The 14,363-nt window shown below is 44.9% G+C and overlaps 2 protein-coding genes across 4 annotated transcripts in view; both read right to left on the reverse strand.

Annotated features, from left to right (window-relative positions):
- Nucleotides 1–2,704, reverse strand: part of LOC103277753 (deoxyribonuclease-1-like 1) — a 35,478-nt gene extending 32,774 nt beyond the window's left edge. The window contains exon 1 of the mRNA XM_062971265.1: nucleotides 1,414–2,704. The gene's annotated coding sequence lies outside the window, so the exon portion shown is untranslated. The remainder of the gene's footprint in view (nucleotides 1–1,413) is intronic.
- A 6,643-nt stretch (nucleotides 2,705–9,347) lies between these two features.
- Nucleotides 9,348–14,363, reverse strand: part of hdac6 (histone deacetylase 6) — an 83,382-nt gene continuing 78,366 nt past the window's right edge. For all 3 annotated transcript variants that reach the window (XM_062971268.1, XM_062971269.1, XM_062971270.1), the window contains one exon: nucleotides 9,348–11,443. The gene's annotated coding sequence lies outside the window, so the exon portion shown is untranslated. The remainder of the gene's footprint in view (nucleotides 11,444–14,363) is intronic.

Consider the following 14,363-nt stretch of genomic DNA (forward strand, 5'->3'; position numbering starts at 1 on the left):
CTCACATTTGCATGTTTTCGAACTACTAGGTTGGCAGAAGCCGAGGCTAACATCAGGAGCTCACCCTGTTCCCCGGATTCAAACTGCCAGCCTTTCGGTCAGCAAGTTCAGCAGCTCAGTGGTTTATCTATGGCAAAAACTAACAGCAGATTCTCCCGCTGCCATTACCCTGGGTCTCCTCAAACGTTCATGGTGTGTGTCTGTGGGACAGAGACACTTTTCAAAAGCCTCTTGATAGATCTGCCTTCCTGCTCAGTATATTTTGGATGCATCTACACTTGCAAGGGCCCCTGGTGGCACAGTGCATTAAAGCGCTGAGCTGCTGAATTTGCGGACCAAAACGTGCCAGGTTCAAAACCCGGGAACGGAATGAGCGGCCGCTGTTAGCCCCAGCTCCTGCCAATCTAGCAACATGCAAATGTGAGTAGATCAATAGGTACCGCTCCGGCGGGAAGGTAAGGGCGCTCCATGCAGTCATACCGGCCACATGACCTTGGAGGTGTCTACGGACAACGCCGGCTCTTCGGCTTAGAAATGGAGATGAGCACCAACCCCCAGAGTCGGTCATGACCGGACTTATCGTCAGGGGAAAACCTTTATCTTTACTACACTTGCAGGATTAATGCAGTTTGACACCACTGTAACTGCCATAGCTCAAGCGTTGCAGTTTCAGCCTTCTCTGCCGAAGGGTGCTGGTGCCCCAGTAAACCAAGAATCCAAGGATTCCATAGCATTGAGTCATGGCAATTAAAGTGGTGTCAAATTGCATCAATTCTACAGTTTAGCAGTTTACTCAGGTTACCAGATCCATCACAATATTCAGTCGAGGATTTAAGACTTGCAAGGCAATACTCAGCCCAGGTGAGTATTGGCAGCAAAGAGGAAAAGGAAGTCAAGGAAGCCAGAATAATAATAATAATAATAATAATAATAATAATAATAATAATAATAATAATAATAACTTTATTTTTATACCCCGCCTCTATCTCCCCGGAGGGGACTCAGGGCGGCTTACATGGGGCCAAGCCCGAATAAAAACAGTAGCAGTATAAAACACAGCAATAGACAAAAACATGCACAATAATAATAATAATAATAATAATAATAATAATAATAAAAAAATTAAACATTAGCCAATGAAAAACAAGAACTAATAAAAACATGGTTTAAAACTGAGAGATTGTAAAAGTAGACTGGGTAAGGTGCACCATATAAATATTGTAAACACGAGGTGACTGATAAAGTGCTGCAAATTCTTGGAAGTGCAAATTGGGATGGGAATAGACCCTGTGTCTATATTGAGTTGACAAAGGTAAAAAGTGCAAACCGGTACAAGAATGGTCACAGATACAGATTGCTTCTGGATTAGCAATCTTTATCTAAAGGCTTGAGTAAAGAGCCAGGAATACTTACAAGAATAACTGCCGTTGACACTGCTGGATGTGTTGGTTGTGCATGGAAGGAAGCCCGATCTTGCAAGAATCAACAGTAGATCCCCAAACTGTCAGATCTGGAATCCTCAAAGGATGCCTCCCTTCCTGGAGAAAGATCAGAATAAATTTTCCTGGGTGGATTTCATCTGGCATGATGACACACTTAAGATACTAGAAAAGCCAACCAAGGGCAGCTCCCATTGCTCGGTGTGTGTGTTGGGTGTATGAGTAAGTGTTGCATATATAAGTGTGCTGTGTGTATGTATGTTTTCTCCTTCCTTTCTCCCCCCTTCTGTCACTCCGCTTCCTTTTCCTCTTTGCTGTCAATACTCACATCTTTTCTTACTGCTCCCCCATCTGGCTGCAATATATTACATGCCATACCCTAACAAGAGAGAGAGAGAGAGAGAAAGTTGCCGCCTGCCTCCAAGGCCTGATGTTGCAACCGAAACCTGAGCAAGATTGGTGACAAAGTCCTGACAAAGCTGTTTCTCAGCTAGATCAGACTGTGGGCGAAGCCAGTGAGTGCGCCTCTGAGCATGTACAGAGAGGGAAGGGAGCGATGACAGGTTTCTGCCTGAGGCAAGAATGGCAGTGTATTTCTTCATCTGGAGCCAAGACTGTTCTCATTTTAAATTAAAACTAATTACTGTTGAAAGCACAGGACTTTATTTTTCAAACAAAATGCATTTGAAAACATCACCCTGAAACACAATAAATAAAACAAACACCATCTACAAATAAACTAACACAACTGCAAAACAGTAATACAACATACAGTATATATTCTACCCTTCAGAACCGATGTCTCATTCAACTCAGTGCATCACTCCATATGTTACAGCATTAGTACAGCAAATAAATATTAACCATAACTGTTTTATGTACAAGTCTCCATTCAGTTGCTTGACTCTTTGTATAAACTTTCGGAGAGAGCAAAGTCCCTTGTTTTTGCATACTGCAATGTGATGTTCAGTGCATTTCCTCATTTCCATTGCTGAATTATTAACTCTCTAGTGGCCAAAGGAAATAAAGAACTTTCAAAGAGGAAAGTTTCCAACAGACTTCACAACCTCTGAGGATGCCTGCCATAGATGAGGGCAAAACGTCAGGAGAGGATGCTACTGGAACACGGCCATACAGCCCAGAAAACACAGCAACCCACTGATTCCGGCCATGAAAGCTTTCAACAACACAAGGAACTAAATAAGTTGTCTTATTAAAAACATTAATGTAATGTACATTGAAAGGCAAGTAAAACATAAGGGTGACAAAATTATCTTGTGGCTTGGTGGTTGTATGTTTTCCGTGCTGTATGGCCATGTTCCAGAAGTATTCTCTCCTGATGTTTCGCCCACATCTATGGCAGGCATCCTCACAACCTCTGAGGATACCTGCTGCCATAGATGTGGGCGAAACGTCAGGAGAGAATACTTCTGGAACATGGCCATACAGCCCGGAAAACATACAACCACCCTGTGATTCCGGCCATGAATGAAAGCCTTCAACAACACATACCCTGTGGCTGTTAAGTGCCTTCGATTCTGACTTATGGCAATCCTATCACAGGGTTGTCTTGGCAAGATTAGTTCAGAAGAGGGTTGTCTTTGGCCCCTTTCACACAGCTGTATAAAATCCATATTGAACTAGATGATATGGCAATATGGACTCAGATAACGTAGTTCAAAGCAGGTATTGTGGATTCTCTGCCTTGATATTCTGGGTTATATGGCTGTGTGGGGAGCTCCTGATTGTGCAGCAGATTAAATTGCTGAGCTGTTGAACTTGCTGACCGAAAGCTTGGTGGTTTGAATCCAGGGAGCAGGGTGAGCTCCCACTGTTAGCCCCAGCTTCTGCTAACCTAGCAGTTAGAAAACATGAAAATGTGAGTAGATCGATAGGTACCGCTTCTGCAGGAAGGTAATGATGCTCCATGCAATCATGCCAGCCACATAACCTTGGAGGTGTCCACGGACAACGCCGGCTCTTCGGCTCAGAAATGGAGATGAGCACCAACCCCCAGAGTCGGACACAACTGGACTTAATGTCAGGAGAAAACCTTTACCTTTACCTTATGGCTGCGTGGAAGGGCCCTTTTGTCTTCCTCTGAGGCTGAGAGTGTGTGACTTGTCCAAGGTACCCTAACAGGTAACTATGGCTGAGTGGTGATTCAAATCCTGTTCTCTAGGGTTGTAATCTAATACTCAAATCACTAGTACGCTCCAATTATAGGGCTTTATAGGTCAGCACTGTCACTTTTAATTCTGCCTGAAAATGAAGGAGTAGTTTGTGAAGCTGTTTTAACAGGATAGTTACACATTCTCTGCAAGCAGCCCCACTTGTTGTATTTTCCAAATAACTGGTTGTATTTTCGAAATGACTCTCCCTATTTCTGACCCAAATTGAAATACACATTACTCAAAGGCAGCCAAGTCATTTTGGAATCTGATGAAGACAACCCCATTATGTGTCTCATTTTCTGTCTTTAGAAGGAAAAAAAAATCTAAATGAAATATTTGATAATATACTTCCATTTCATGGCATATTAGGGCCCTTCCATACAGCCATATAACCCAGAATATCAAGGCAGAAAATCCCACAATACCTGCTTTGAACTGGGTTATCTGAGTCCACACTGCCATATATTCCAGTTCAAAGAAGATTATGTGGGATTTTATTCAGCTATGTGGAAGCTCTGCCTCATATTGGGCCAGTTGCCCTGCTGAAGAAGCATACCAAGTTTGATCGGGAAAGCTAGCTTTTGAACTACAAATCCCATTATAGCAAAATCAGTGGGGCCACGATGCCCAGGATTTGGAAATTGTATCCAGATGGGTTGGGGCGCCCTGGTGGCACAGTGTGTTAAAGCGCTGAGCTGCTGAACTTGTGGACCAAAAGGTCCCAGGTTCAAATCCCGGGAGCGGAATGAGTGCCCGCTGTTAGCCCCAGCTCTTGCCAACCTAGCAGTTCGAAAACATGCCAATGTGAGATCAATAGGTACCACTCCGGCGGGAAGGTAAGGGCGCTCCATGCAGTCATGTCGGCCACATGACCTTGGAGGTGTCTCTGGACAACGCCGGCTCTTCGGCTTAGAAATGGAGATGAGCACCAATCCCCAGAGTCAGACACGACTGGACTTAACGTCAGGGGGAAACCTTTACCTTTACCTTTCCAGATGGGTTAACCAAGCTTCCAGGATATATTGAAATAAATATAAATAAACCTAACAATAATATTGATTTTGTTCGAATCTCAAACAAATGCAGTCAGAAGGGAACTGTAACTAGAAGCAATCCTTTATTTAATGTTACAAATTATCTATAAAGAATAGTGCAACATTGAGGGAAATTGTCTCACTTGCCATTAGAAAAAAGGGAGAGAGAGCTGGGTCATATGAACTGGTATTTAGGGTTTGGGATTGCAAGTTTCCTGCATTGATACCTGTTAACACAACCCAAATGAGGATATGGCAATTTCTGTAACTGTGGTCTCTGTGTGATCCATCTTTGTTGTTTATTTGTTCAGTCGCTTCCGACTCTTCGTGACCTCATGGACCAGTCCACGCCAGAGATCCCTGTCGGCAGTCGCCACCCCCAGCTCCTTCAAGGTCAAGACAGTCCCGCCAAGGATACCATCCATCCATCTTGCCCTTAGTCGGCCTCTCTTCCTTTTTCCTTCCATTTCCCCAGCATCGTTCTCTTCTCCAAGCTTTCCTGTTTTCTCATGATGTGGCCAAAGTACTTCATCTTTGTCCCTAATATCCTTCCATCCAGTGAGCATTTGGGCATATTTCCTAGAGTATGAACTGGTTGGATTTTCTTGCGGTCCAAGGCACTCTCAGAATTTCCTTCTAACACCACAGTTCAAAAGCATCTATCTCCCTTTGCTCAGCCTTCCTTATGGTCCAGCTCTCACATCCATGGGTTATTACAGGGAATACCATTGCTTTAACTATGTGGACCTTCATTGCCAGTGTGATGTCTCTGCTCTTCACTATTTTATCAAGATTGGTCATTGCTCTCCTCCAAAGAAGTAAACGTCTTCTGATTTCCTGGCTGCAGTTTGTGTCTGCAAGAATCTTTGCACCTAGAAATACAGTCTGTCACTGCCTCCACGTTTTCTCCCTCTATTTGCCAGTAATCAATCAGTCTGGTTGCCATAATCTTGGTTTTCTTGATGATCAACTGTAATCCAGATTTTGCACTTTCTTCTCTTACCTTGGTGATAAGGCTCCTTGCTTTCAGCCATCATAGTGGTATTATCTGCATATCTAAGGTTGTTGATGTTTTTTCCAACAATTTTAACTCCAGCCTTGGATTCATCAAGCCCTACATGTCGCATGATGTGTTCTGCATACAAGTTTAATAGGTAGGGCAAAAGTATACAGCCCTGCCGTTCTCCTTTCCTAATCTTGAACCAGTCTGTTGTTCAGTGGTCTGTTCTGACTTTTGCTTCTTGGTCGTTATACAGATTCCTCAAGAGACAGACAAGGTGACTTGGTGTCCCCATACCACCAAGAACTTGCCACAATTTATTATGATCCACACGGTCAAAAGCTTTAGAATATTCAGTAAAACAGAATTGGCCCAAACTTCCCACACAATATTATTTTTTTAATTATTATTAAACTTTATTTGTACCCCGCTAGCATCTCCCGAAGGACTCGATGCGGCTTACAAAGGCCAAGGCCTCAACACACAATATAACAATACAAAACAAAAGGCAAATTAAAACAGTATAAACAACAAGCAATAAACAATACGCTAAAACACAATAAAACTGGGCCGGGCCAGAGTAATGGGTACAAGATTAAAAGTGCTGATGTGACAGGTGATATATAAGGCTTCTAGGGCAAGTGCAGAGTGCGATATACGATCTAGTTCTAATAAAGTGCTTATGGGACTTGGAGTTGGAGATTTCCTATTAATCTGGGAAGGCACATTGGAACAGCCAGGTCTTCAAGTTCTTTCTGAAGACTGCCAATGTAGTCTTTCTGAAGACTGCCAAGTCTGAGATCCTTGGGGAGGGTGTTCCAGAGTCAGGGGGCCACCACAGAGAAGGCCCTGTCTCGTGTCCCCACCAACCGCGCTTGCGACGCAGGCAGGATCACGAGCAGGGCCTCTCCAGATGACCGAAGTGAACGCGTGGGTTCGTAGACGGAGATGCGGTCACGGAGGTAGGATGGTCCCAAACCGTTCAGGGCTTTGTAGGTAAGCACCTGCACCTTAAATTGGGCTCGGAAAGTAAATGGCAGCCAGTGGAGCTCCTTGAACAGGAGGGTTGACCTCTCTCTGTAAGGGGCCCCAGTTAACATCCTGGCTGCCGCTCATTGGACCAGTTGGAACTTCCGAGCCGTTTTCAAGGGCAGCCCCACGTAGAGCGCATTACAGTAGTCCAGTCTGGAGGTGACCAAGGCATGGACCACCCCGGCCAGATCAGCCTTCGCGAGGTACGGTCGCAGTTGGCGCACGAGTCTCAGTTGTGTGAAGGCCCTCCCAGACACCGCCGACGCCTGAGCCTCGAGCGTAAGCGATGAATCCAGGAGGACTCCCAGACTGCGGACCTGTGGCTTCAGGGGGAGTGTAACCCCGTCCAGCACAGGTTGCCACCCTATACGATCGACCAGGAGGACCTCTGTCTTGTCGGGATTGATCTTCAGCTTGTTCCTCCTCATCCAGATAGACACAGCGGCCAGGCACTCGTCCAGCACCCGAGAGGCCTCCTTGGAATTAGGTGGAAAGGAGTAGTAGAGTTGTGCATCATCTGCATAGAGGTGACACCCAACTCCAAAACTCCGGATGACCTCTCCCAGTGGTTTCATGTAGATGTTAAAGAGCATGGGAGACAGAATAGAGCCTTGCGGGACCCCACAGCTCAAAGGCCAGGGGTCCGAGCAGGCGTCTCCCAGCTTCACCATCTGGGATCGACCCTCCAGGAAGGATCGGAGCCACGACAAAACCGTGCCCTCGAGACCCATCCCAGAGAGTCGTCCCAGAAGGATACCATGATCGATGGTATCGAAAGCCGCTGAGATGTCCAAGAGAACCAACAGGGTCACACTCCCCCTGTCCAGCTCTCTACGGAGGTCATCCACCAAGGCGACCAAGGCTGTCTCGGTGCCGTGACCAGGCCTGAAACCAGACTGTGACTGATCTAGGTAGTTGATGTCATCTAGAAGGCCCTGGAGCTGGGAGGCAACCACCCGCTCCAGCACCTTACCCAAGAAAGGGAGGTTGGAGATTGGTCTGAAATTGTTCAGCACCGTGGGGTCAAGGGAAACCTTTTTAAGGAGTGGACGAACCACAGCTTGTTTCAGATGAGATAGAAGAGCCCCCTGCTCCAACGATCATTAATGATCAACACAAACCAATCAACCAGCCCCTCCCTGGCCGATTTAATTAGCCAAGACGGGCAAGGGTCCAGAGCCGACGTGGTTGCCCTCACAGCCCCAAGGACCTCCACCACGGTCTCAGGAAGAACAAGCCTAAAAGAATCTCACAAAATCGGAAAAGCAGATGCCTCAATCACCTCCCCTGGCACTGTGGTGAAATTGGAGTCGAGCTCAAGGCGTATCTGAGCGACTTTGTCTGCAAAATGGTGTGCGAAATTGCGACACCGAGTTGCTGGGTCGTCAAAAGTCTCCTCCACCACAGGTGGCTGAAGGAGTTCCCCAACGATCCGAAACAACTCCGATGATCTATTTGCTGCAGACGCTATACGGGTAGTCATATAGGACTCCTTGGCTGCCCGTATAGCCACGGTATACGCCCTAAGACAGGCTGTAGCCCGTACTCAGTCGGACACGTCCCGAGAACTCCTCCAAGTGCACTCTAGCCCCCTCCTCGTATGCTTCATCACAGCCAGCTCCCCGGTGAACCAGGGAGATGGCTTGTCATGACGCAACGCGATGGGGCATTCGGGAGCGATCGTATCTATGGCCCTGGTCACTTCCCTGTTATAGAGATCGACCAGGATGTCGACAGGATCGCCAGGCTCCATGGCAGGAAGGACCCCAAGATTCCTCAGGAATCCCTCCGGATCCATCAGTCTCCTGGGGCGGACGATCTTAATTTGTCCTTCACCCCTGCGGAGGTTTAGGGTTGCCGAAAGTCTAAAACTGACCAGATAATGATCAGACCATGACACAGGAAGGGTGTTTTGTTCTTCCACTCTGATCATTCCACTGTACGCCACAAAAACTAGGTCGAGTGTGTGTCCAGCCTGATGGGTAGGACCAGCTATAATTTGTGATAGCCCCATGGTCGTCATGGCGGCCATGAAATCCTGAGCTGCACCAGTCAAGGGGGTCTCAGCATGAATGTTAAAGTCTCCCAACACCACCAGGCGCTGGGAGACCAAGGCCGAATTGGAGACCAGCTCTGCTAGCTCAGTCAGGGAAACTACTCGGTCGCGGGGTGGGCGGTACACCAGCAGAAACCCCACGCTATAATAATAATATAATAATAATAATAATAATAATAATAATAATAATAATAATAATAATAAAAAAGTGGGGAGGCAAGGTTAACTAATTTACGACCTGGAATGAGGAAGTGCCGTCAGAGTGGATGATGAAGCAGCTGCTCCCCCCCTGTGGCCAGAATCGAACATCCCCTCAGGAGAAGGTTGACTTGCCTCTGCGTCTGTCTGTCTCGGTCTCTGTTTGATGTGTTTATGGGCATTGAATGTTTGCCCTATGTGTGTATAATGTGATCCGCTCTGAGTCCCCTTCGTGGTGAGAAGGGCGGAATATAAATACTGTAAATAAATACTGTAAATAAATAAACTCTGAAGTAGATGGTGTTATAACGAGAAATGGCAGAAACCCCCCTCTGACCTGGCAAAGGCTTTTCAGTGACAAGTGAACTCCATTCCCTCCCAACTGCCCAGTTTCTGAAACAGACACAGAATGGCTCCATACACAGAAATGCTTTAATTGAATAATTAAAAAGATTACAAAATTAATCAAAGAAACAAATGCAAAGGAATTAGGGCAGGCTATAATGGGACAAATGCCTGACCCCATAGCTATGTCACGGCACAAGTTTAAACCTACACACCTCAAAACTCACCAGGGCTGACCTAGGACAAGCAATGCTCCATGGGCACCAATCCACCCCATTCCTCCATAGCACCCCATCCCATCATCTCTCCAGCTGATCCTTCTCTGCTCCTCCCATAGACACACAATCCTAAAATCATTTCATTTAGTATTGAGTTGTTTGATTGGTCCCAAGAAAGGTGGAGAAGAAAATTTGTGTTGGTCTCGAAACTCTATTTTGAGTCAAGATTCTGTCACATAGGAACTGCAAGGCTTTCACACCCTAAACACAAGATTTTGGGAAGCAATGCAAGAACCCAGGGCAACACACAGTGGCCAGATGCCAATACTTCCTTTTCTCCAAATCAACATGGCCCTGCAGAAGAATCAGACTTGAAACAGTGGGAGAAATTCCCTACAACCATAAGCATCAAGGACTAAGTCTTGCATTTTCCTTTTTTGCACCATGGCCTCCCCATATCCTGTCAAAATGCATGAAGCCCAAATGATGGAGTGGGGGGGGGGGGCTATATGGGCCAAGAACAGTTTCCAGCTAAATTTCCTTATCAATATAGTGCCATCAACTACAGATAGGGCTTTCACCTTGTCTCACACAGGAGCAGCTTTACTTTACTTAGGCCCCTTCTACACTGCCATATAATCCAGTTCAAAGCAGATAAATCTGGATTTTATATGGCAGTGTAGAAGGGGCTTCGGTTGTCCCCAGATACATATACTAAGTTTTGAGTCCATATACAGAAAAAGTGAGGGGAACCTCAAACTTTGGCCCTGCAGACACTTTTAGACCACAGTCTGCAGGCTCTTTGACCATTGTCCCTGCTGCCATGGGCTTCTGGGAGCTGAAGTCCAAAACAGCTGGAAAATCAAAGTTTAAGGAACCACTGCTGCAACTGTTTTGGAATTCAGCTCCGAGAAACCCCAAACAATGTGGCCAAGGGATTATGGATTTGTAATACAAAGTATCTGGAGGGCAATATAATTCCCACACCAATACACAATGAGAGAGAGAAATGTGAACATATGGCCTTAGATTCATGATTTGACTTCTTCTCAAGGTCAGGGCTTACAGATCATGTCCTATCTATACAATGTGAGGAAACCCCTATCTCTCTAACATCAAAGAACACTGTGCCGCCACATGCAGGAAGAAATACAACAGAGGGACTGGAACAAAAAGCTAAAGACTGCCATTCCCTACATAGGCATATAAATTAGGAAATTTCCCCATCCCCTTTCAAAAGAGCTTGGGATCCAACCAGAAATTTCCGTTTCATGCCTTCTGGATCTCACCCAAAGGAACCCACTTGCACAAAACATGCTTAACTAATTACAGGACATTTTTTTATGACTGCTGGAGACTGGGGGTTGTTAAGGAACAAATGTATCCCCCTTCCTCTCCACGCAAATTCAGCAGCAGTTTTCTCCATCTGAGCATATAATGACTCAAAAGAAATGTACAGCAGTTTGGGAGTGGGGACAAAAATCATGTGCTTTATGATTAGACACATGAAATGGAGAGAAAAACATTCACCACATCCCTCTTAAGAAAAAGGTGGCACAGTACTTTCTTAGCACTGAGAAGGGCAAGCTGGGTCTGATTGGAAGCAAAAGTGCCCTCCTCCTCCCCAATTCCAAAGTCTCCCCGCAAGTGCTCTCTGGGTTTACTTGTGCCCTGTCATGGCGTGCACTTTGTCCAACTGGAAGCAATGAGGTTGCTGGTGTTTGATTCATGGCTGCTGGTAGTATTGCATTGATGATCACTGATATTTGGCACATCGAAAGCCCTTTTAAACACTATGTTCAATTCCACTGAGGTCAAATGATCGTAGATTGTGCTGTATCCATTATTCATTGGCTCCTCTTTCCAAACGGAGTCACATTAGGAAGGTACAGCCATGTCCACCCCGAACTTCATTGTGTGAGCCAAGCTCTTGGCTTCAAAGAGAGTCTATTAAACAAAACACAAAAAAGCCATACATTCCATTAAGACTCAACCACATAATCCAAGTTCTAAAACTCTACCTAGTGTCTCTTGTAATGCAGCTGGACCATTAGCAAAACAGAAGCTATTTTGCAACATGGAAGTTGTTAGAATGTTCGAGTAGCAGAAAAAAACGGAGCTCAAATCCCACTGCTCTGCCACGGTGGCGCAGATGGTTAGCAGCCAGCTGCAATAAATCACTACTGACTGAGAGGTCATGAGTTCGAAGCCAGCCTGGGTCGGAGTAAGCTTCCTACCATTAACAGTCTAGCTTGCTGTTGACCTATGCAGCCTGAAAGACAGTTGCATCTGTCAAGTAAGAAATTTAGGTACCACTTATGCGGGGAAGCTAATTTAACTAATTTACAACACCATAAAACCTTTCAGCAGAGTGCGGAAGAATGAGGAAGAGTACTCTATCAAGGACTTGGTGTCACAAGTGGATGGTGAAGCAGCAGCTCCCCCTGTGGCCAGAATCAAGCATACCCTCAAGAAGCTGGAAGCTGGAATGTTAAATTGCCTCTGTTGTCTGTCTATATATGTCATATGTCTAATGGCATTGAACGTTTGCCATGTATATGTGTATTGTAATCCACCCTGAGTCCCCTTCGGGGTGAGAAGGGTGGAATATAAATACTGTAAATAAATAAATTAAATAAATAAATTACTGTATGTGCCCTAGCTTTATAGTCCCTGGATTCCAGAGCAATGAATCATGGCAATTAAAGAGGTGTTAAAGAAGTAAGTGTATTAATTCTACAATGTAGGTTCACCTTAAGTCACCACTTTTGTCAAGAACAACAAATTCAAAGCCACAAAGATGTGAATTTCATCCCAACAGTTCAGTAATTCCATGCTGATGGGACACAAAACTCTGGCAAAAGAAGTGGCAGGACTGCATAATGGCTCCTACTCTGTTCAACATATTCCTGTATGATTTACCTCAGGCTTTAGCGTTGGTGAATGGTCATAGTCCCAAGTTCCACGATACCCATGTTCCCTTACTCTTATATGCAGATGATGCTGTGCTATTGTCTTTATCTAGTATTGGCCTTAAACACTTAATGCATTGTTTTGCCAATTACTGTGAAATAAATAGACTGGAAATTAGCTATGTTAAATCCAACATTCTCATTTTTGCCTAAAAGTGGAAGCCCATGTCTTGGCAGCTCAAAGGCTAAAAAATTGAACAGGTCAAATACTTTCAATACCTTGGTATTTGCTACAGATGTTTATCTAACTGCATCTCTCTATATAGACCATCTTGTGCACTGTGGTCAGCGAAGGAGGCCCTGCTCTTGGTCCCTCCTTCATCACAAGCATGGTTGCTGGGAATGAGAGAGGGGACCTTCTCCGTGATTGCTCCCTGCCTCTGGAATTCCCTCCCCACTCTCCTTTCCTTCAAAAAACTTCTGAAAACACACTTATGTACCTTAGTGTATGGAGAGGAGGAGGACTAGTACAGTCTAATTAGCACTTTATGGCTGCTACGGTTACCCCTTTATCACTGCTATGGCTACTATGGGCCCCTGGTGGTGGCGCAGTGTGTTAAAGCGCTGAGCTGCTGGACTTGCAGACCGAAAGGTCCCAGGTTCAAATCCCGGGAGCGGAATGAGCGCCCGCTGTTAGCCCCAGCTACTGCCAACCTAGCAGTTCGAAAACATGCCAATGTGAGTAGATCAATAGGTAGCACTCCGGCGGGAAGGTAACGGTGCTCCATGCAGTCATGCCGGCCACATGACCTTGGAGGCGTCTACGGACAACGCCGGCTCTTCGGCTTAGAAATGGAGATGAGCACCAACCCCCAGAGTCGGTCACGACTGGACTTAACATCAGGGGAAAACCTTTACCTTTATGGCTACTATGGCTTGTATGGACATTACAATTAATGGTAAGCATTTTTAAGTTCTAGTAGTTTCTGTGTTAGGATATATGTTTTTGTGAAATTATGTTTTATTAGTGCAAGTATGTTTTATTTAAGTATTTGTATTTCTTATAATGTTTAATTTTAATTATTTATGATAAGTTTTTTAATATTCATTTCCTATTTTTGACTGGTGTGTTTTAAGCATAGCATTGAATGTTTGCCTGTTTTATATATACGTAAACCGCCCTGAGTCCCTACGGGGAGAGAGGACGTTCTAAAAATAAAGCATTGTTGTTGCTGTTGTTGTTATATAACCTGCCATGGCTCTCACAGCGACAAGTAGCAATGGCTTCTGCACATACCAATATTGCAGCAATATATTGTTTCTTCTACAGTAAGGGTAACCAATATATCACTGCTGACTTCAAAGTTTTTGAGGCTAGGACTGGGTATCTGTTACTGTATGGCTCCACTATTTGGATTTCCATAATCAATATTTTTAATACATTACATTCCAAGTGTCTCTGGAAACTAATGAGGCTCTCTAGATGTGTGTCTTATGCCATGCTATGCATTGAGACAGGTCAAACCACTCTTGAAACCTTGGCATGGATGAAAGCTATAAAATTCTGGCAACATATACATTTTCAAGTAGACCCCAATAGCTATATTCCCTTTCTGTTATCAGATCATTTTATTTCAGAATGGTATTCAGAAAAATCAAAGCAATTGGTCTGTCTTTGGAAGCACTCTTAATGCTTACAAATGTGGAAGCCTGCAAATCAGTCAAGAGCAGACTTTTGGATCTTGACTTTCATAATCTGCAGCAAAGACAACTTGTTCCCCTACTACATCATTCATTCCATGCAAATGTGGAGTCATGACAACTTATCTTCACATTTTGATTAATCCCACACAGAGGAGAGCTTTAGCGACTGCAAGATGTAATGTGTTGCCATTCGCTCTTTTCGATGGGAGATATAAAAAGTGGAATGTTCCAAAAGGGTTTGTTCTTGTGAC

The sequence above is a fragment of the Anolis carolinensis genome, chromosome 2 (genome assembly GCF_035594765.1).
Source record: "Anolis carolinensis isolate JA03-04 chromosome 2, rAnoCar3.1.pri, whole genome shotgun sequence".
NCBI lineage: Eukaryota > Metazoa > Chordata > Lepidosauria > Squamata > Dactyloidae > Anolis > Anolis carolinensis.